At 47.5% G+C, this 22255-nt stretch overlaps 1 protein-coding gene across 5 annotated transcripts in view; it reads left to right on the forward strand.

Annotated features, from left to right (window-relative positions):
- Nucleotides 1-777: 777 nt before the first annotated feature.
- The window catches only part of LOC138754697 (zinc finger protein Gfi-1b-like), a 38842-nt gene continuing 17364 nt past the window's right edge, over nucleotides 778-22255 (forward strand). Inside the window, exon 1 of one of the 5 annotated variants that reach the window (XM_069919407.1) lies at nucleotides 778-908. The gene's annotated coding sequence lies outside the window, so the exon portion shown is untranslated. Of the gene's footprint in view, nucleotides 909-1229; nucleotides 1415-12510; nucleotides 12725-22255 lie in introns of those variants that run through there. The other 4 variants (XM_069919393.1, XM_069919418.1, XM_069919383.1 and 1 more) reach the window with 4 other exon arrangements.

Below are 22255 nucleotides of genomic sequence, written 5' to 3' on the forward strand. Positions count from 1 at the left end.
ACGGCACATGGGCCTCTTTAGCCCCCAGTGAGCTGTACTCCGCAGAGTATGTTTTTATCAGGTCCACAGCACCTCTACAAGACCATAGGAAGTGCCAAACAAAGTCGTCCAGCATTCAGGATCCACTTTCACATGACATCAGTGGTAAGAGGGAACTGTTTACAGAGGGCAGGTTAAAGCCAGCCCACCTCGACCCCACTGACCAATAGTCGTGGCCCAACCTAAAAAGCAAGGCCGCCAGGCAAAAAAGGACATTGGAGCCAGTTTTGGGGGGGCTGTGTGGAGGTATGCCATTAGGCAGGTGAACTGGCTCCGCTTGTCATGCACACAGCGGGGCAGCCGGCCAAAATGGCACCATCGGGGGTTTCCTCCCGACCTGGGGCTGGGAGTATAAGACCAGCCAGGCAACCTGCAATAAATCAGTTTTTTGCTCAATGAACTTAACCTGTCTGGTTGAGCGATCCTTCAGTTAGCAGTGTAGCCGCCGCTACAAAAGCACCTTTATTTTGAAACCAAATAAGATTGACATTCTTAATAATATTTCCAAATACGTTGAGATATTGTTTTGTAAACGAACATCTATTAGTCCCTATTAACTGAGTACTGTGTGTCTTCCTTTTTGTTCATGTGTGCGTTTATCTCTTTTGTCTGCAAGTGTAGAAGTGAATTTTTACTGGTCGTTCTTTTTATTCCTGTCTCTCCCTTTGGATTTAAATATGTCTTTATGTCTGACATCACATGTGTTTGTGCATTTCTCGAAGTTCTCTCTCTCTCACACACACAACACATTCATAAAGCAACAGTATGCATGTGTAATTTAAGAGACAGAATTGGAGTGGAATGATCCAAACTGTAAAACGATTTGCGAACGATGCGGAACAGAAGGAGGTAACGATGGAAATATGAAGGTAAAATTTAAGAGGATATTTCTGTTTCTGTGTCTATAGAAATAGACAGTTGTATCTGGAAGAGTATTTCCCTTCATTATTTGAGAACGATGTCCCTGGACATTTGTGGAATATATGTGAATATCGGTGTTATAAATACTCAGCAGATCAGTGTGGGAATTGATTCGTGTTTCTCTTTGCTCTGTGGCTCTCTCCGTCAAGACAGCTTTCCACTTTACTCTTTTTCTATTGGCTATCGCATGAGTTCCAGAAAAAAAAAACAGATTTGCAGGAAAAATAATTATCAGATTGAAAAATCAGGGCGGGTAAAAAGAGAGAACGAGTAAAAGCAGGAGAAACTCGCTGAATTTAACGGGCAGATTCAGTAGCGGAGAGACAGTGAAGAGTTTGTACAAGTTCAGGTGCAACCTGTCCCGCAGGTCCGGGAGAAACGACTCCAGTTACAATTCACACAAGAACAACCAGCACCGGTCAGGGACACGTCCCCGCTGCAGCTGTAACATTCGGTGAGTGTTGGAGGTTTTAAATGAAGCGGAGTTGTCGTTCGAAACTATCACCCTTAAAGGAAAAGCGAAAGATCAAGTGTGCTTGAGATGCAACTGATGAATATTTATAAACCAATCTTACAGTTAATGAGGAAGGTGATCCGACGCGATACATAATACTTTTAAGTTTGTATCTGGTCTATGTATTGTGCTCGGGGCGTCTTATAAATCGGATTTGAGTGTAACCGGACCTGAATATGAATTCTATCCTGGTCCGTGCTCGAGTGAGCCCTGACCTTAGCTTCAGACTCTGTAACAGACTGAAAACCCAGTCTCTCGAATTCCCGGTTCTAATTTCCCTCCGAATCCCAATCTCCTTCCAACCCCATTCTTTCTCCAGTTTTAACCCAATCCAATCTCCTTCCAACCCCATTCTTTCTCCAGTTTTAACCCAATCCAATCTCCTTCCAACCCCATTCTTTCTCCAGTTTTAACCCAATCCAATCTCCTTCCAACCCCATTCTTTCTCCAGTTTTAACCCAATCCAAATTCCTCTCTAAATATTAATATCTCCATGAAACACAATCTTCTCGGCACCGCAGTCCCAATCTTTCCCTTTAACACACCTCCAGCAACTCAAATAAATAACGAGCGGCTGGAGGAATTCGGCGGGCCAGGCAGCCTCTGTGGAGGTGGACGGATGGTCTCGACCCGAAATGTCGATCATCCCCTGCCTCTACCGATGCTGCCCGACCCGCTGAGTTCCTCCAGCCGCTCGTATTTTTTACTCTCCAGACTCCAGCATCCGCATTCTCTTGGGTACCCAGCAATCTAATCCCAGTTTTCCCAATTCAATTTCCCTGGTCCTCAAATCCGAGGACAAGAAATTAAAGTTTAAAAGGCCCTCGACTCCATTTGTTGAAGGACTCGCCTCCACAAACATGCTCAATTGTTTTCGAAGGGGCAAAAATAGTTGGGATGAGTGAACGTTGAATTTATTTGTTTAAATGAACATCGCCGAGTTTTACTGAGATTAATGATTAGGTTAAATTTCACACTACATCAACGGAACTAAATTGAAGTGAGAGATTTTTATGGCAGCGAAATGCTGGTGATTCTCTTTCGCTTAATGTTAATGCTAATATCCCGACGGATGCATATTCAGGGCTCTTGTTGGAATCGGAGTGACCTTCTGGACATTTAACTTCCCGTCACTGTCACTGATGAGGGGCACGAATGAGCCCGACGCCCAAAATGTTACAGTGATCGCTGGGATTCTGGTGGTAATGAAATCACTTTTATTCCCGATGAACAGGTAGGGTTGCTGTCACTCAGACAGTAAATTCCAAGTGTCTTGAGGCCGGACTCGATGCCGGATTAATTCAGTGATGTTCAACCACGTCGCGTCGCTGAGGATTAGCAACACGGGGTTCGGTCCGAAACGTCGACCATTCGCTTTCTCCCACTTCCTCCAGAAGTTTATGTAATAAACGTCTAACTTTGTGCAACTTTGGCGGGGTGGGGGGGGGGAGGGAGAGGGGGGGGGATGTTTTAGAGGAGTAAAAAGATTTCCCGATTGAAATGTTTGCAGCTTTCTGGGAAGTTGGAGGTTCCTGGACGGTTTTCTGTCCAACTTGGAAGGACAGCCGCTGTCTTATCTTTAGGGCAGACATGTATTCAAACTTCTCTCCGGGACCCACTTGCATTATTTGCATTTTATTGACACATTAAAATCAAATTGATATTGGTAGCCCGGCTGACGCACAATACAAGGGTGTGGCGGCTGGTCGGAGGTGTCGGATTGACTCCGGGACTCGTGAAAATCCCGCATTGTTTCTTTCGAGAGGATCTGAGTTCTTTTTTCCCAGTGGCCTGGTCTCTAATTAACCTCATTGCAAATTGCGATTCATTGTGAGCGATTGTGCTTTTTTTTTCTGCATTGCAAACATTGCAAAGTTTGCTGAAGGGCTGTAAAGTGCTTTGGAACATCCTGGTGCCGAATGAGAGCCTCCAAAACCTTTTATTCCTCATCTGTTCCATCAGTCGGAGTCCCACGTCATGATCCCAGAATAAAGAAGGAAGGGAGTAATACTGTTGGCCATTCTTTTTTAAAAAATACTTTATTTTCATTTTGTGGACAACATGCATTAAGAAATAACCATTACTTAATACATAAATTGACATGAAAGAACAAAATAAATTTCAATGGTGCAAGTTGTCCATATCTTCAAACAAGGTCCTGAAGTAAAGAAAGAGAAGATAACAGAAAAGCAAGAAATAGAGAGAAGGAACTGTCGGCATCCCATATCCAGTTCATAGGATCTAATTCCTTTTCTTACCTAGAACTCTAGAAGGGAAAAGAACCAGGACATAGAACTCAGGAACAGATGTATTCAATCCTGCATTCTGCAAGTATGGCCACCACAACTGCAAAAACATACTTCTGTAGCGACAGCTACACTGCTACTGAAAGAACACACAACCAGAGGTTTGAGCTCAGTGAGCAGAAAAACTGGTTTATTGCTGGCTGCTGGGCTGGACTTATGGTCCCAGCATGGACCTGGCTGAGAACCGCGCTGGGGGGTGCCGACGTCACTCGGGCGTCACGTGGTCCCCCAGCGCGGGCTTCTGAGCCCAGTGCTGAGAAGAAGGGGAAACCCCCCGATGGCGCCATTTTGGCCGGCTGCCCCACTGCGTGGATTACAAGTGGGGCCAGTTCGCCTGCCTAGTGGCATGCCGCCACACAGCTCCTCCCCCCAGAACCGGCGCCAATGTCCTTTTTAGCTGGGCGGCCTCACTTCTTGGGCTGGGCCACAATCACTGGTTTGGTGGGGGTCAAGGTGAGCTGGCTTCAGCCTGCCGCTGATGTCCAGCGTGAACATAGACCCTGAACGCTGGACAGCCCTGTACAGCCCCTCGTAAGGTCTCTGCAGAGGTGCCGCGGGCAGGCCCTGCTGAATAAAAATGTACTCGGTGGAGTGCAGCTCCCTGAGGACGTGCTGTGTCTGGGCGGCGGTGGGGGTGCGAAGGAGTCCAAGTGGGCCCGGAGGTGGGGAAGTAGCTTGTGCGGTGACCGCTGGGGGTTCTGAGGCATGTTGATGAACTCACTGGGCAGTGCCAGCGGTGCGCCGTAGACCAGCTCAGCTGATGACGCCTGCAGATCCTCCTTGGGCGTGGAGCAGATGCCCAGGAGCATCCAAGGCAGTTCGTCCACCCAGTCGGGACCGGTGAGTCGGGCCATAAGTGCCGACTTTAGGTGGCGGTGCAGACTCTCAACCGGCCCATTGGCCTGCGGGTGATAGGCTGTAGTGCAATGTAGCTCTATCCCCAACCTGTTGGTGAGCTGTGCCCAGAGCGCAGCGCTGAACTGGGCGACCCAACCATGCAATAGCGCTTGGGAGCAGGAGTCCGTGGGGGCGTCCGGCATCGGGCCTCGGGCCAAAGAGTGGTGTGATCTACCACTGTGAACACGTAACGGTTGCCCTGGGAAACTGGTAAGGGCCCGAGTATGTCCACGTGAATGTGGCTGAACCGTTCCCAGATGTGCTCGAACTCTTGCACAGGCACCCTGGTGTGCCTGTGCACCTTGGACATCTGGCAATGGGTGCATGTTCTGGCCCAATCCGTGATCTGCTTCCGCAGCCCGAGCCAGATGAACCGCTCTGCTACCATACGGACCATGGACCTGATGGTCAGGTGTGAAAGGTCGTGGATGTGATGGAAGACTTGCCTGTGCCACTGCTGGGGAACCACTGGCCGTAGGGTGCCCATCGAGACATCACACAGGACGGTGCCTTCGCCACTAGGAGTCGGGAGGTCTTGGAACCGCAGGCCTGTGGTGGCAGTCCTGAAGGCTGGTGTCTCCTCGTCGGACTTCTGGTCCTGGGCAAGCTGGTCAAAGTCGAAGTGTCAGCACGCAGATGGCCGGTCGTGAGAGTGCATCGGCAACCACATTGTCCTTTCCCACCTTGTGCCGAATGTCGGTGGTAAATCTGACACGGAGAAATGACGCTGCTGGCGGGCCGACCAGGGATCCTTTGCCATCGCGAATGCCTGAGTGAGAGGTTTATGGTCAGTGAAGATGGTAAAAGACCTCCCCTCTAAGAGATAGCAGAAAAGCTGCACCACCAGGTACATGCCCAGTAACTCACAGTCGAAGGCGCTATACTTGCACTCTAGTGGACAGAGAAGCCAGCTGAAGAATGCCAGCGCCTTCCATTGTTCATTCACCTACTGCTCCAGGATGGCGCTGACGGCTGTGGCAGAGGCATCGATGGAGAGTGCCATATGCAGGTCGGTGTGCAGGTGGGTGAGCATGGTAGCCTTCCTGAGGGCATCCTTGGTGACCTCAAAAGCACTGCAGGCCTCTGGGGTCCAGGTGAGCATTTTGTGCTTGGTTGTGATGAGGGCAAATAGCGGCTGCATGATGTGCGCGGCTCCTGGGATGAATCGTTTATAGAAGTTGACCATACCCGCGAACTCCTGTAGTCCCTTGAGGTTGTCCAGGTGTGGGAACTCCTTGATAGTGGCGACCTTCGTAGCAGCGGACGTGGCTCTTTTGGCCATGATGGTATGGCCCAGGAACAGCATGGACTCTTTCCCGATCTGGCACTTGGCTGGGTTGATGGTGAGGCCGAAGTCGGCCAGCCAGGAGAAGAGGGCGCGCAGGTGGGCCTTGTGTTGCACCCGATCCCTGCTGGCAATGAGGATGTCGTCCAAGTAAATGAAGATGAAATTCAGGTCCCTGCCGACTGAGTCCATGAGGCGCTGGAAGGTCTGAACGGCATTCTTTAGCCGAACGGCATGCGAAGGAATTCGAACAAGCCAAAGGGGGAGATGATGGCCGTCTTGGGTATGTCCTCAGGGTCCAGCAGGATTTGGTGATACCCGCGCACCAGGTCAACCTTGGATAAAACCCTTGCACCATGCAGGTGGCCGTAAAATCCTGGATGTGAGGGATGGGGTAATGGTCAGGAACTGTTGCCTCATTGAGCCTTCGATAGTCTCCGCAGGGGTGCCAGCCGCCGGAGGCTTTCGGGACCAGGTGGAGCGGCAAGGCCCACTGGCTGTCAGAGGGCCAAATGACCCCCAGCTCCAGCAGATGTGAAAACTCTTCCTTCGCCACCTGGAGCTTGTCAGGCAGGAGGCGGCGTGCCTTGGCGTGAACCGGTGAACCCTGGGTGGGAATGTGATGGAACACCCTGTGGCGCGGTGAGGCAGCGGAGAACTGTGGCCTGTGGAAGGCCGTGAACTCGTTCAGGATTCGCTGGATCTTGTCTCTGGGCATGCTGATCGTGGTCATCTGTGGCTGCTCTGTGTGGGAGGCGTTGAGGCGAAAGGCCTGGAAAGTCTGGGCATCTACAAAGTGCCTACCTCGAATGTCCACCAGGAGGCCATGGGCTAGGAGGAAGTCGGCACCCAGAATGGCGGTCGGAAGGGACGAGACGGTGAACCTCCATGAGAACTTTCGCAGGCCGATCTGGAAGTGGACTGTCTTGTTCCCATACTTCCGGATCTCTGTTGCGTTGGCCGCACGGAGAGGAGGTCCTCGAGGTCAGTTCCTGGACTCGATGGCCGTGGCCGGGATGATGTTGATTTGGGCCCCAGTGTTGATGAGGAAGCACTGGCCACTGACTGAGTCCCGCAGGAAGAGGAGGCTGTGTCCTTGGCCAGCCGCCGCAGCAATTAACAATGGCCGGCCTGCTCATTTCCTTGGAACGAGCAGGGCTGACGACACTTCCGAGCCTTGGCTCCTGTAAGGTAAAACATCATGAGATGGGAATGTGTAGGGAGTTACCCGGTACAGGGCTGTAACAAGAAGGGGAGGTGTCCTTGTACTCCTGTTAGGTAAAACATCATGAGATGGGAATGTACAGGGCTGTAACAAGATGTGAATGCATTTGCTAGGTCTGCTTTGTTCATGAATGAGTGAGACAAACACTCCCCAGTGCTGGTGGTAGAAGCAGAGGCATGGAGTGGATGCCATGGCCCTGGTTATGCTTGGTGGCCCCTGCAGGGGCCAGGTGTTCTACCGCAGAAATAGGAGCAGGCTTGGCATGGTCATGCCCATGCCTCGGGACCTGCTGGACTGCCGAGCCCTCCGGGAATCGCTCGAGCCATAGTACTTGGGCTTTCTGAGTAACCTTCCTCGGGTCAGTAAAGCTCTCTTGGGCCAGTAATGGCCGGATGTCGTCAGGCAGATTGTCGAGGAAAATTCGCTCAAAGAGTGGGCCGTTGGTGTGATCACCCATGAGCGTGAGCATCTCGTTCATCAGCTCTACCAAGGACCTGTCCCCCAAGGTGTCGAGGTACAGCATCCGAGCAGCATGCTGACGCCAGGATAGTCTGAGGAATCCGGTGAGCACTCACTTGATGGTCCTGTATTTGTCTTCGGCGGGTGGGTGCTGAACAAGGTGCAGCACACGTTTGGCAGTGGCCTGGTCAGGGCGGCGACCACATGGTAGAATTTGGTCGTATCGGACAAAATCTGGCGGAGGTGAAACAGCTTCCGCGTGGCCGAACCAGGTCTCCGGCTCTTGAACCCAGAAGTCAGGCAGCTTGACGGCTATAGCACTGATCCCAGGTTCGCTCATGTTGGGTTCAAAGATGTTTGAACCAGTCGGGGTCACCAATTGTAGCGACAACTGTCGGCATCCCATATCCAGTTCATAGGATCTAATTCCTTTTCTTTCCTAGAACTCTAGTAGGGAAAAGAACCAGGACATAGAACTCAGGAACAGAAATATTCAACCCTGCATTCTGCAAGTATGGCCACCACAACTGCAAAAACATACTTCTGTAGCGACAGCTACACTGCTACTGAAAGAACACACAACCAGACGGTTTGAGCTCAGTGAGCAGAAAAACTGGTTTATTGCTGACTGCTGGGCTGGACTTATACTCCCAGTGCGGACCTGGCTGAGAACCATGCTGGGGGGGCGCCGACGTCACTCAGGCGTCACGAGGTCCCCCAGCGCGGGCTTCTGAGCCCAATGCTGAGAAGAAGGGGAAACCCCCGACGGCGCCATTTTGGCCAACTGCTCCTCTGCGTGGATTACAAGCGGGGCCGGTTCGCCTGCCTAGTGGCATGCCGCCACACTTCTTCCTTAAGTTGTGAGTAATTTTCTCCATGGGAACACAACTATGCATTTCCATGTTCCATGTGGCTATATCCAGCGGGGAATCAGATTTCCAAGTAACCCCAATACATTTCCTGGCCACCACCAATGCAATTTTAAGAAATTCTAATTGATAATTGGACAGTTTTATTTTAGATTTTATGTACACAGTATTTCCTAGTAGAAACAATTCTGGACTTTTGTGGTAATTATTTCCCTGTGGTGGTGCACAACCTCATGGCGAACCTGCCCCAATTGTATTGCCACGTGGCGGGACAGCCATGAGGAAATGGCATCATCAGAGGTTTCTCTCTGACTCCAGAATCCCTTTCAGTGCGCACCCTGGGCAGCGATTATGATGTTACAATGCACCAGGTGTCTGAGCTCATGCTGCCCTTAAAGGGGTGCGCTCAATTTGAATAAAACCAGTTATTAATGACCTTCGGTGTGGCAGCAGTGATTCCTTTCAGCTCAAACGCCGCAGTGGTGACCCCGACAGGCCCAGATGACTATCTGGATCCAGCGAACAATGGACGCAGCTGAGGTGAATGCAGTAGCCCTCAAATTTCCCCCCCTTCTGGCCCCATCGCCCATGGACATGGTTCAGGCAGGCGGAGGTACAATTCCACCTCTGCAACATCTCAGCAGACGCCACAAAATTTTATCACGTTGTGGGCGTACTGGACCAGGACATGGCAGCGAGGGTGGACAACATCATTCACTGGCCACCAGTAGTGGTTAAGTATATTACCTTCAAAAATCTACTCCTGGGGAAATTTGCCCTCACTCCCCAGCAGCGGGCTTCCAGGCTCTTAAACCTGGATGAGTTGGGGGATTGCAGCTCCTCAGCCCTCATGGACGAAATGCTGGCCCTGGCGGAGGATCATGAACCGTATTTCCTCTTCCACCAGATATTCCTTGAACAGATGCCAGAAGATATCCGGCTCCATCTGTCCGAAGAGGACTTTTCTGACCCCCGCAAGGCTGCAGCCTGGGCAGACGCCCTCTGGCGCACAAAACAGGAGAACGACGCAGCCCTCGGCCAAGTCTCCAACCCGGGGCCCCGCCGTCTGCAGGATACTCCCAAGCACAAGCTGGAGGAAACCCAGTCAACATGGTGCTTTTATCACCAGCGCTGCGGAGTGAAAGCTCACAAGTGCTGCCAGCCCTGCGACTTCCAGGGAAATAGCGAGGCCAAGCGCCGTTGATGGCTGTGACGGTTGGCCACGTGAACAGCCTCCTTTACATCACTGACAAGTCCTGGTGGACACAGGGGCCGAACTGAGTGCCGTCCCCCCTACAGCGCTGGAAACTCGCACCCAGAACCCCAGTCCAACACTGGGCGGCCAATGATTCCGCAACCAAGACCTATGGCACCCGTAGGGCACAGATACAGATTGGGATGAAAAGTTCACTTGGAGGTTCGTCCTGGCCTCGGTGCGCACGACGCCGTTAGGGGCTGACTTCCTAAGGGCTCACAGTCTGCTGGTGGACGTGAGGGGCAGGAGGCTGCTCAACGCTCACACCTTTCGCTCGGTGTGCCTGTGCTCGGCAGACGACAACAGACCCAAAATCACTACGGAAACCACCGCCACAGACGAGTTCGCCAAGATCCTCAGTGAATTTCCTGCCGTCCTGCAGCCATGCTTTGATATCGCCTCCCCTCGCCATGGAGTTTTCCATCACATCTTCAGGAAAGGCCCCCTGCTGCACGCCAGAGCTAGGCAGCTGCCACCGGAGAAGCTAAAACAGGCAAAGGAGGAATTTTCCAGGCTCCAGGAGCTGGGCATCATTCAGTGGTTGGACTGCGCTTGGGCGGCGCCACTGCACACGGTCCCAAAGTCATCAGGAGGTTGGAGGCCCTGACGTCATGACTCCAGACAGGTACCCGGTCCCCCATATCCAGGACTTCGCAGCCAACCTCCACGGCGTGCAGTTCTTTTCAAAAGTCAATCTGGTGCAAGGATGCCACCAGATCCCAGGACACCCTGATGACGTTGGTAAGACGGCAATTATCAGCCCTTTCGGCTTGTTCGAATTCCTCTGGATGCCGTTCGGGTTGAAGAACGCGGCCCAGATGTTCCAGCGCCTCATGGACGCAGTGGGTAGGGATTTGGACTTTGTCTTTATCTACCTAGATGACATCTTGGTAACCAGCCACAGCTGCGAAGAGCACAAGGCCCATCTCCGTACCATGTTCGCCCACCTGGCAGAATACGGCCTCACGATCAACAAGGCCAAATGCCAATCTGGGAAACAGACATTACAGTTCCTGGGGCACACCATCTCAGCGTCTGGGGCAGTTCCAGCACCAGAGAAAGTGGCAGCCATCTAGCATTTTCCCAAACCCTCCTCCCTCAAAGGCCAGCAGGAATTCGTGGGAATGGTAAATTTTTACCAGTGATTCATCCCCAACGCCGCCTGCATCATGCGCCCTCTTTTCACGCTGATCGCGATGAAAGAGAAGACCTTGGCCTGGTCGGAGGAGGCGAACGAGGCCTTCACTGCAACAAAACAGGCCCTCGCAAAGGCAACTTTGTTGGTGCACCTGCTCCTGGAAGTGCACACAGCGGTCTCAGTCAATGCTTCCACCACGGCGGTTGGGGGAGTACTGGAACAGTGGCTGGACAGGCAGTAGTGCCAGCTGGCCTTCTTCAGTAAGCAGTTGCAGCCATTGGACCTTAAATACAGTGCGTTCGACTGGAAGCTCCTGGCGCTGTAGCTGTCCGTCCACCACCTCCAATAATTCTTGGAGGGCAGAACTTTCACCGTTTTTACTGATCACAAGCCCCTCACCCAAGCACTGGGTATGGCCAAGGACCTATGGTCGGTCATGCAACAGCGCCACCTGTCCTACGTGTCCGAATTCACGACAGACAACCGGCACAGGGCGGGCAAGGACAATGTGGTCGCGGGTGGGCTCTCCTGCCCGTCCATCAGCACACTAGCTCCCGGTCTCGACTACACAAAACTAGCACAGGCCCAGCAGCACGACGCTGAAACTCAAGCTCTCCGGACTGCCATCTCAGGTCTCCAGCTCGAGGATATCCAGCTTCCTGACTCCGCCCAGCTGCTGCTCTGCGACACCTCCACCAGCTCACCACGCCCGGTAGACCCACAGGAGTGGAGGGCTAAGATCGTCAGCTCTATCCATGATCTTGCCCACCCCTCAGTAAAAACTACTGTGCGTATGGTGGTGCAGTGATTCATCTGGCATGGCCTCAAGAAGGAGGTGGCAGCGTTAACCCGCAACTGCATCAGGTGCCAGACGTCTAAAGTCCACAGGCACACGCAGGCCCCTGTTCAACATTTCGACTCGGCAACGCGGAGGTTTCAGCATATCCACGTGGATGTCGTGGGCCCCTTGCCAGTGTCCAGGGAGTTGCGGTACCTGTTTACCATAGTGGACAGAGTAACCAGGTGGCCGGAAGCCATCCTGGTCTGTGAGGCATCAGCGGAGACGTGTGCTAGAGCCCTGGTCAGCCAGTGGATCACTTGTTTCGGCGTGCCGGCGCACATCACGAGCGACAGAGTGCCCAATTTACCTCCGCACTATGGTCGCAGCTGGAAAGGTTTTTAGGGGTAACACTGCACCACACCACGGCCTACCACCCACAGTCTAACAGGTTGATAGAGAGGTTCTACTGACACCTAAAGTCTGCTCTGATGTACAAGGTCCTCCGGCGGTTGGTGGGACTTTTACTTTAGATGTGGGGGACAGGGAAGAACTGTTTACTGTGGACCGCTTAAAAGCTGCTCATTTAGACTTATCACAACCGGTGTAGATGGCTATGCCCAAGCGTCGGGGCTGGCTACCAAAGCAACAGGATGCGTAGCCGATTCTGGGGCGGGTTGTGTGGCAGCACACATCCTCATGGCGAACTGGCCCCGTTTGTATTGCCACGTGGCGGGGCAGCCAAGGGGAAATGACATCATCAGAGGTTTCTCTCTGACTCCAGCTTCCCTTCCAGCGCCCACCCTGGGCAGTGATTATGATGTCACAATGCACCAGGTGACTGAGCTCATGCTGCTCTTAAAGGGGCGCGCTGAATTTGAATAACAACAGTCGTTAATGACCTTCAGTGTGGCAGCAGTGATTTCCTTCAGCTGCAATAGAAACATTTCTGGACTTTGTGGTAATTAATTCTCAATAATCTGATCTAATAAAATTCTTAAATTTTCCCAAAAAGCTTTCACTTTAAAGGACAACCAGGTGAGATGTAAAATGGTTGCTGTTTCCCCATTGCATCTAAAACATAGATCTGATATATTAGAGTTTAATTTATGTAATTTCTGTGGGATAAGATGTAGCTGATGCAAAAAATTATATTGCAACTGTCTATTATCTTACATTTATTGTATTGGTCATGCAGTCCTGATATAAATTGGACCAGTTCTTATCACCAATAATAATATTCAAGTCTGACTCCCATCTTCGTTTTGATTTATATAACTCCTGCTTAGGAGTGCCTGACTGAAGTAAGGAATACATTGCAGATGTAAACTTTCTTGTGTTCCCCTTTCAAATCAGAATCTCCATTTCACTGCACTCTGGTAACATCAAGGTCAGTCCTAATTCATCTCTGAAAAAAGCTATTAATTGAAAGTAGCAGAAGATTGTATTATTAAGAATATTACATTTATTTTTTAACTGTACAAATGACATTAATTGCCCTTGTAAATAACAATCTTCCACATACCTGATCCCTTTATGAGACTGTTGGCCATTTTAACCCAATCAATGCCTCTTGCTCTGTTTTGGGATCCTGCCAATCATGCACTGCCACCCAAAAAGACTTTCAATCTATCAGCACTTTTAAAGAAACCAACAGTATAGTTTCCAATCTAAGAATTCTTATTTAACATTTATTCTGTTGAAGTTCTCTATTATTATTGATGTTGTTTTAATAACAGCACTTTTTGGACTCTTTATTTGCCTTTGCAGGATAAGGAAGGGAAAGTTTTTTTATGAATCTTGTATTAATGATAATAAATGGTATCTTTGTTAAGCTGCAGAGTTATAGAACCATACAGCACTGAAAGAGACTGTTTGAGCCATCCAGTCCATGCAGTCTATCCAGCACCCATTTCACTCATCCTACATTCATCCCATTTTCTTCTCTCCATGTTCCCATCATCGCCCCCAGATTCTAACACTTACTTACACAGTAGGGACCATTCACCAACCAATCTGCATGTCATTGGGTTATGGGAGGGAACCAGAAACCTAGTTGTGTGGAGATTGGTCACAGGGAAAAATGTAAACTCAGCTCTATGTGATGTATTGTTCTCCCTGTTACTACATAGGTTTCCTCCAGCTGCTCTGGTTTAATCTTTTCCCTTTGGAGATGTTCTAGGCTTCAGTGATTTTTTTTAACATCGGGGTCCATCGCATATTTGGGAAACTATCAATGTTTTCTAATATAACATAATCATTCAATATAATGCCATTGTCACTATGGTTTGGCTGGTAATGTTACTAATAGTAACAGCCCAGCGTCTGACACGCATCTGATTTGGAAAAACCACAAATATGCCTGAAATACATTGAAATGCCAACATGTCAGAAATTCAGAAGAAAACCTCAGCCAATGTTTGAGCCTTGCCTTTCTATCAATAACTTCTGTCAGGTTTAGGGAAAGGATGAAAAGAAGTTAGAGAGAAAGAAAGCACCATGGTAAAATAACACGTAACATAAAATAATACATCAAAGGAACAGGTCCTTTGACTCATCTGCCTGTGCTGAACTGATGCCCAAGTTAAACTACTTTCCCATAAATTCATGACTGAACTTTTATCTCCACAACATTTTCCAGGACATCACAATGTCCATTGATATCCTAAATTCTATCAGTCTGTCTTGAATATACTCAGTGACCAAGTCTCCTCAAATATTTTGTTGCAGAGAATTTTGAAGGAATATTGCCCTGAGTGGAAGTGTTCCTCTTCATCTTTTTCTTGAGTATCAGACCCTTGCCCTTGAGGCATTATAGTCAGGGGAACTACAAATCCCAGATTTATCCTTTGAAGTCCTATAAAAAATTATACGTTTGAATGAATGCACCTCTCATTCTTCAAACTATAAAAAGTTTATGTCGCCTTTGCTTATTTTTTCTTCATCTGGCATCCTTATAATCAATCTAATAAATCTATATACTTAGTATGGAGATTAGGCTTGTTCACAATATATCAGGTGTCACATCACTAGTGCCAATATAATTGCAGAAACGTGTCTTGTATTGAAATCTTTTTCCAAAAAGTTTCCTAAAGGCTTGTTGTAGCTAGTGATTCACTTTAACTCATCCATATCCGTCAGTCCTCTCTTTCAATCTCTAACAACTTAAAAAATGCTGTGCTACTTTTTTCTACTAAAATTAATGACCTCACCTTTGTCCAGACATTGTATTCTATCTGCCATTTCCTTACCTGTTGTCTACGTCCCTATGAATCTTTCCTGCATTTTCCTCACAACTCACATTCTCACCAGATTTATATCAATCAAACATAGCCGTGCTGTAAACGGTTATATGGTTATATGGTTATGTCCTCACAGCCAAATTATTGAAATTGATTTTGAAAAACTGGGATCCCAGCACTCAATCCCTGAGGAAAAAAACTGTGATCTGCTCTCAGATTTCAGTTAGCCAATCATTCCATTATTTTAGCCCTAATCCTATATTTTTTAAGTTTTGTGTAAAAACCTCTTGTGTGTCATCAATTCAAAAGCTTTCTAGAAATCCAAATACACATCAGTGGGCTCATCATTATCTAACCTCCGATCACAACCTCAAAAAAATTACATTAGATTGTTCAAATGTGATTTCCTACCTATTCATATTATTTTAAAGTGTCTCATCACCACTTCCTTAAAAATAGACTCTATTTACTCAACAATTGATTTCCAGCTAGCTGGTCTGTATTTCTCTTTTTACTGTCTCTCCCTTTCTTAAATGATAGGGTTACATTTATCACCTTCCAATACATGGAACCATTCTAAAATCTATGGAATTGTAAAAAGTGACAATCAATGCACCACCTCCTTTTTAACCAACCCACCAGAATTGAGAATGACTTGCTTCCACTCCAGTTCAGTGGGCTCTAAGGAGACTGATGAGATTAATGTTCATCTCCCTTTTCACCTTGATTCCACCTATCACTTGCCAGACCCTGCCCTCCTCACCTCTTTATACTGGCTATCTCCCCTCTGCACTCTAAGTCTTGATGCAGGATCTCAACCTGAAATGTGAACCTGAAATGTTTCCTCAACAGATGAATCAACACATTCTTAATGAATCAGAATTTATTGTCATGAATGATTGACAAAATTAATTGTTTTTGTGGCAGTATCACAGGTGCAAATATTGCTGTAAATTACATTAAAAAAAAATTAGTGCAAAAAGAAGAGAAAGTGAAGTTCATTGTCCATTTAGAAATCTGATGGCCGAGGAGAAGAATCTGTTTTTGTGCCACTGGGTGTTCACCTTCAGACCCCTGTTCCTCCTTCCTGATGGTAGCAGTGTGAAGAAGGCATTGCCTTGGTGTTGAGGGTCCTTGAGGATAGAGACTGCTTTCTTAAGTCACCACCACTTGTAGATGTCCTTGATGGAGTGAAGACTGGTGCCTGTGATGATGCTGGTCAAGTTTAAAACTCTCTAAAGTCTTTTCCTGCCCTGTGCATTGGCACCTCTATACCAGTCAATGATGCAACTAGTCAGAATGCTCTGTGTGGAACACCTGTAGAAATTTGCGAGTCTTTGGTGACGTACCAAATCTCCCCAAACTCCTCACAGAGTACAACCACTGATGAGCCTTCTTAATGATTACATCGATGTGGAACTCCATGGACAGATCTTCAGAGATGTTGACACCCAGCAATTTGAAGTTCTTAACCCTTCCCACTGCTTTCCACAATCAATGATGGTGATTCATCTGATGAATTTTGCCAGCAGTTTGTTTAATGCCACAGTCTCCTATGAAAATTGGGTAGGAGTTTTCTGACAGAACAGACAGGTAGGAATTTGCAAGGTGATGTGCTCTATCTTCTTTCCTATGGACTTCAATACTTGCCAAATGTTATTTCTCCAGGATTCACAGAAGTCATTGGATTTTTATTTGTATTTTTTTCTGGGAAGGCTGTAAAAAGGTTTTTGTACAATTTCCTCTCTACAACTTTTAATCTCTTCCTGTGCTTGGGATCAACTGTTTCATTTCAGGAGTATGATGTCAAGCTTGCAAGTCAAGTTTATTATCATCTGACTGTGTTCTCTGGTCGTCAGTGCAAAATATGCAGGCATACAACCAGACATCACACACATATAGAGAGCAATGCATATACAGTATTCATCTGTACAAACAATTAAATAAATAAATCAATTTTGTTTCATGAATATGAGAGTCTCAGATGGTTAGTGTGAGCAGTTCCTTTGGTCATTCAGCATTCTCACTGCCTGTGGGAAGAAGCTGTTTCTCAGCTTGGTGGTGCTGGCTCTGATACTCCAGTATCTCTTTCCTAATGGGAGCAGCTGAAAGATGCTGAATGCAGGGTAGAAGATGTCGTTATAATTTTGCATGTCATCTTCAGGCAATGATCCTGATAGATCATGTCGATGGGGTGAAGGAAACTCCATTGATCTTCTCTGCCACTCTTATGGACCTGTGGATTGACCTCTGATCCGTTTCTCTGCATCTCTACAGCAACCGTATCACACTGTGATGCATCCAGCCAACACACTCTCGATAGAGTACCTATAGAAGGTTGACATGATGGTGGCCACTAGCCTTGCCCATTTCAGTCTTCTCAGGGAGTGCAGTCGCTGTTGCATCTTCCTGACAAGTGAGGAGATGATGCATGTTCATGATAGGTCATTAGTTAAGTGAACTTCAAGTTACTTGGTGCTTTTAACTCTCTCTACTATAGTTGTTGATGTGTAGTGGAGGGTGGTCATTCCTGGTCCTCCTGCTCCTCCTGAAGTCCACGATCATCTCCTTCATCTTATCCACGTGGAGACTTAGGTTGTTGCTCTTGTGCCATTTCACAAGATTTTCCACCTTTTTTCTGTAGTGTGACTCATCGTTGTTGCTGATGAGGCCAACTACTGTTGTGCCATCTGCAAACTCGATGACACTGTTGGAGCTGTTTCTGGTGATACAGTCGTGAGTCAGTAGCTGAACAGGAGTGGGTTGAGCACTCAGCCCTGAGGTGTGGTGGTGCTCATTGTGATGATTCTCAGTATTCTGCAACTGACCCAGATAGACTGTGGTCTATCCGTTTGGAAGTCCAGAATCCAATTACAGAGAGGGGTGTTGAGTCCCAGCAAGGACAGCTTCCCCACTAGCCTCTGGGGAATGATTGTATTAAATGCCAAGCTGAAGTGAATGAACAGCAGCCTGCTGAATGAGATGTCATTCTCCAGGTGGATCAGGATGGAGTGAAGGGACAAGGCTATAGTATCGTCTATGGAATGGTTTCTTCATAGGCGAATTGAAATGGTCAATGTCTCTGGGAGATGTTCTTTGATGTGTTCCATCATTAGATGCTTGAAGCATTTCATAATGGTGGAGGTCAGTGCCACAGGGCAGTAGTCATTGAGGCCTGTTATTGTTGCCCTCTTGGGTAATGGGATGATGGTGGCTGTCTTGAACCCTGCAGGAATGATGGACTGCTGCAGTGAGGTGTGAAGATGTCTGTGAAGACCTTCGTCAATTGGTCTAAACAGTCCTTCAGTACCCAACTAGGCATGTTGTCTTGTCCCACCACCTTGTGTGGGTCCAGCTTGGATAGGGTTCTCCTCACCTTGGCCACGACAATGTAGTGGGCTTGTTCATCGGGGAACACGGAGCTTTCTCCGGCATCATCCTGCTCTTCTCTTCAGACTGTGCATAGAAAATGTTCAGTTTGTCTGGAAGGGAGACGTCATTGTCCTTAATTCACAAGGTTGACTTGTGATCTCTTATAGTTTTGATCCCTTGCCACATGCGCCTCATGTCACCGGTATCACCCAGCTGTCTGTGGCTCTTCTGTGCAACCTCACTTTACCTTCTGGATTGCATGGCAGAGTTCAGCCCTGGGTGATCGTACTGCCATCCTATCACCTGTCCTGAAGGCAGCATCACAAGTTCTGAGAAAGGCCTGGACCTTTGCATCCAACCATAGTTTCTGGTTAACCCTGGTTGTGAAGCATTTGATCTTGGTGGCATCCTCAATGCACTTGCTGATGCAGCCGGTCACTGAGCTCATGTACTCCTCTATGTTTACATGACCACTGTCAATGGCCACCTCTCTGAAACAGCTCTGGTCCATGGTCTCAAATCAGTCTTGCCACGCTGCCCCCATGATCTGATCTCCCTGTGACTGACCTAGTTTGCCAGGGTTAGCAGGACAGATATGTGGTCTGACAAACGGTAACCAAAGTGGGGTCGAGGTGCAGTCTTGCACAAACCAGGGACATTGGTGTACACCTGATCCAGGGTGTTCTCTCCACTGATAGTGAAGTTGATGTGCTGTTGAAACTGTAGTCAGATCATTTTCAGGTTGGTGTAATTGAAGTCGCCAGAAACAATCATGGCACCGTCGGGGTTGAAAATCTGGGCTTTGCAGATGGCACCATAAAGCTCCTTCATGGCTTCACCCTCATTAGTTGAAGGCAGAATGTTGACTGTGGCAATCATCATGGCTGAGAATTCCATGGGCAGGAATAAAGGACTGCATTTCACCAAGAGACATTTTCACACCAGAGACATTAGTGCACCAGTTCTTGTTGATATAAATACACAGTCCCCCTCTTCAAGTCTTGCCAGAAGTAGCAGATCTCTGTCTGCCCTGAAGGAGATTAGGCCATCCAAATGGATCGCTAAGTCTGGGATGGTTTCCTGGAGCCTCATTTCAGTAATCACCAGAGTACAGCAGCCCTGCAATTCTCTCTGGTTCAGATGGAGCCTCAAGTAATCCATTTCCTTCTTCAGCGATCTTACATTTGAGAGTAAGATTGTCGGCAGCGTGGGTCTAAAGGGGTTAATTCTCAATCTAACCCCGATGCTGGCCCGCTATCCACTGGCAAATGGCTTGGTCTCCCAGTGGAGTCAACTGAATGTCATTAGAGCTTCAATACTGGGAATGAAACTTGGAAGAAGGCATTGAAATCAACCCACTTATTTTCCAGTATATCTGGAGGATTTGGCAATGGTACCTCTCCCATTTCCTGAGATCCTTGCTGTAGATGGTTCAGGTGCAGAAGCAAGGATTATTGCTGTTCAATAAACCACCTATTTTGTGCTGGGTTTGAGGTTTTCAAGCACCCTTTTCCTCACTGAAAAGAATGGTAAATTCCATCATTGGTATCTGACCTCACTGAGACGTGGGTCCTGAGATAGGGTCCACATTTTCCAGATCTTGCTGTTTGGTGGGGGTGGGGTGGGTTGACGTGACATTGTATAGTGGTGGCAGGTTGATGGATGACATTTGCCTTGAGGGTGTTAAGTATAAGGCTCATCCTTTCAAGATAACAACGCCATGGATGTGTGCATAAGTGAGCAAAATCCGTTTACTGCAGTTTGAAGACTGAGGATGGAGTGACCTTGGTTCAGGAGTTTAGGTGCCATTGGTTGAAAGTTTCCCATTAGGCCTGAAGTTTAGCTCCACACTAGAAGGAAGCCTGCTGGAAGTGAGGTGAGAAAGATAGAAGAAAGTGTTTGGCCATGACACAGTCTGGTCTTCAATGAGGTTGGCTACATTGTAGACCCGTAGGTTAGGATTATCACAGAGGTTCCCTAGAATAGTCCCTCTTTACCCAGATGTGGACAATAAGGTTGTAGCTTATTGATTGGAGCTCTCTAATGAAAATTTTCAATCCTCAGAAGAGAAACCATTTGCTCTGAAGTACCTGTTGTTGCTTAGTTGGGATATAATCTTTTTGACCTCTTGTCAGACAGGATTGGTGCAAGACTAGACTGCATAGGCTGCTATGGGATGGAGCCAAGGGCAGATTATGCTTAAGGCAGTACTCCTAGTGTTCCTTCCTGAAAGTGCTGACTGCCTCTTTGTTCTTGATAAAGGCGCCTCTATTCTTGGGCCTCAGTGGGGTAGGGCTTTGGATGTTTGGGCAATAGTGGGCCCTAACAGTGCTGGGAAAACACATAGATATTATTGTTGTCAGTAAATGGCTGGGACTCCTGTATTCTTTCCAGAAACCACCTGTTCTTTAAGTCATGGAATTCTGCTGGATTTCTTCTTTTAGGTGTCTGCAGAGCTCTCTTCTTCCCTTGAGACATAATGGAGTTTCCAAACTAGGAAAGCCTTACATTTGCAGCTAATTAGTTTCCATCTCTCATCAAGCCAGTACTTGCTCTTCTTGGTAGAGAAGCCAAGAAGTCATGGTGGACTTCAGGGCAGTCCATTACAGTTTGTACAAACTGCGGCTCCTATAGGCCGGCAGTTGGTAGTTTGTCTGTGGAGAGTTGTGTAAGAAAAATGATCTTTCTGAGGAATTTGAGAGATTCAACTTTGATTTTCTTGTGGCCACATTTCTGTGACATTACTGTGTTGAGCACAGATTGAAGGAGATAATGGAGTGGAAATGGGGTAATCATCTATCATTTACCAGTTTATGTCATGATACAGGTAATTCAAACATATCATTTGGAGATGGTGTAATCAAAAAGGTTCAATTCTTCATCCAGGGTTGTCATCTTTTTCAGCATTTGTCAGAAGAACCTGTTGGAGTTACCATTCCCTGCTTGCTTATTGCCATTTGAATTGCTCTTTGCCCCATCAATATCTCTGATGTTGATGACGACTGCAGTAAGTTGAAGCATGGCAATGTGGTAATGTGAAAGCATCTGAATTCCCAAACTATGACAGCAAAATGACATTCAGGTCTGTTGTTGTTAGCACTGTCCAGCAGCGTTCTGAAATTTCAGGTTTTGAACTTCATATTGAGAAGTGCAAACTATAAGAATGCAATTAATCTTTATGTGGGACAGTCATTTCTCATCAATTACCACACTGGATTAACAGAGTAGGCCTTGATCCAGAGACAAAAGAACCAAGTTGCCTAGAGACCAAACTCTCATGTAGATATTAACAATCACACATTGTGGACACATGTAGAAGTGTCACTCAGCACCAATATTAAAACATCTCTTTAATACACCCTGATGCACCTTCAATCACTCAGGAGACCATTGTGCGTACAAGCATGTATACACATACACATGCACACATGTTAGACGTACTTTGCTCCTGGTCACTTCACTTCTTCTAAACTGTAAGGAATCAGGTAATTAGATCCTGGGACTTTATTATTTTTCAGTTAATTTCTCTGTTTTGCTCCCAATAACCTTGTAATTTTTTTTTCAAATATTTATTTATAACATGTCTTTGACTCTTTAATGGGTGAATTTGGAATCATAATAACTTGCTGTTCAAAACAAATCCTCATCTTACTTCAGTTTATTTTGCTCATTGCCTTGAATCTTATCCTTTGGTGTTTCTACTATTGGAAACAGGTTCTTCATGCTTACACTATCAAAGCTTTTTCATAGTTTTATATTTCCTTAATCATATCAGCTGTAAGAAAAGCAACACAATCTATTCTCTCTACTGAAGACCCACGTCCCTGGAACCATTCATATAATCCCCCTCACATTATTTGATCAAAACCTGGTCATGATCTGTGAGGATGGTTGTGGAGGGGTGGCTGAATTTTGATGAACTAAATGCCTGACCTCATACTTCACAATTTGAATT

The sequence above is a fragment of the Narcine bancroftii genome, chromosome 1, assembly GCF_036971445.1.
Source record: "Narcine bancroftii isolate sNarBan1 chromosome 1, sNarBan1.hap1, whole genome shotgun sequence".
In the NCBI taxonomy this organism is placed as follows: domain Eukaryota; kingdom Metazoa; phylum Chordata; class Chondrichthyes; order Torpediniformes; family Narcinidae; genus Narcine; species Narcine bancroftii.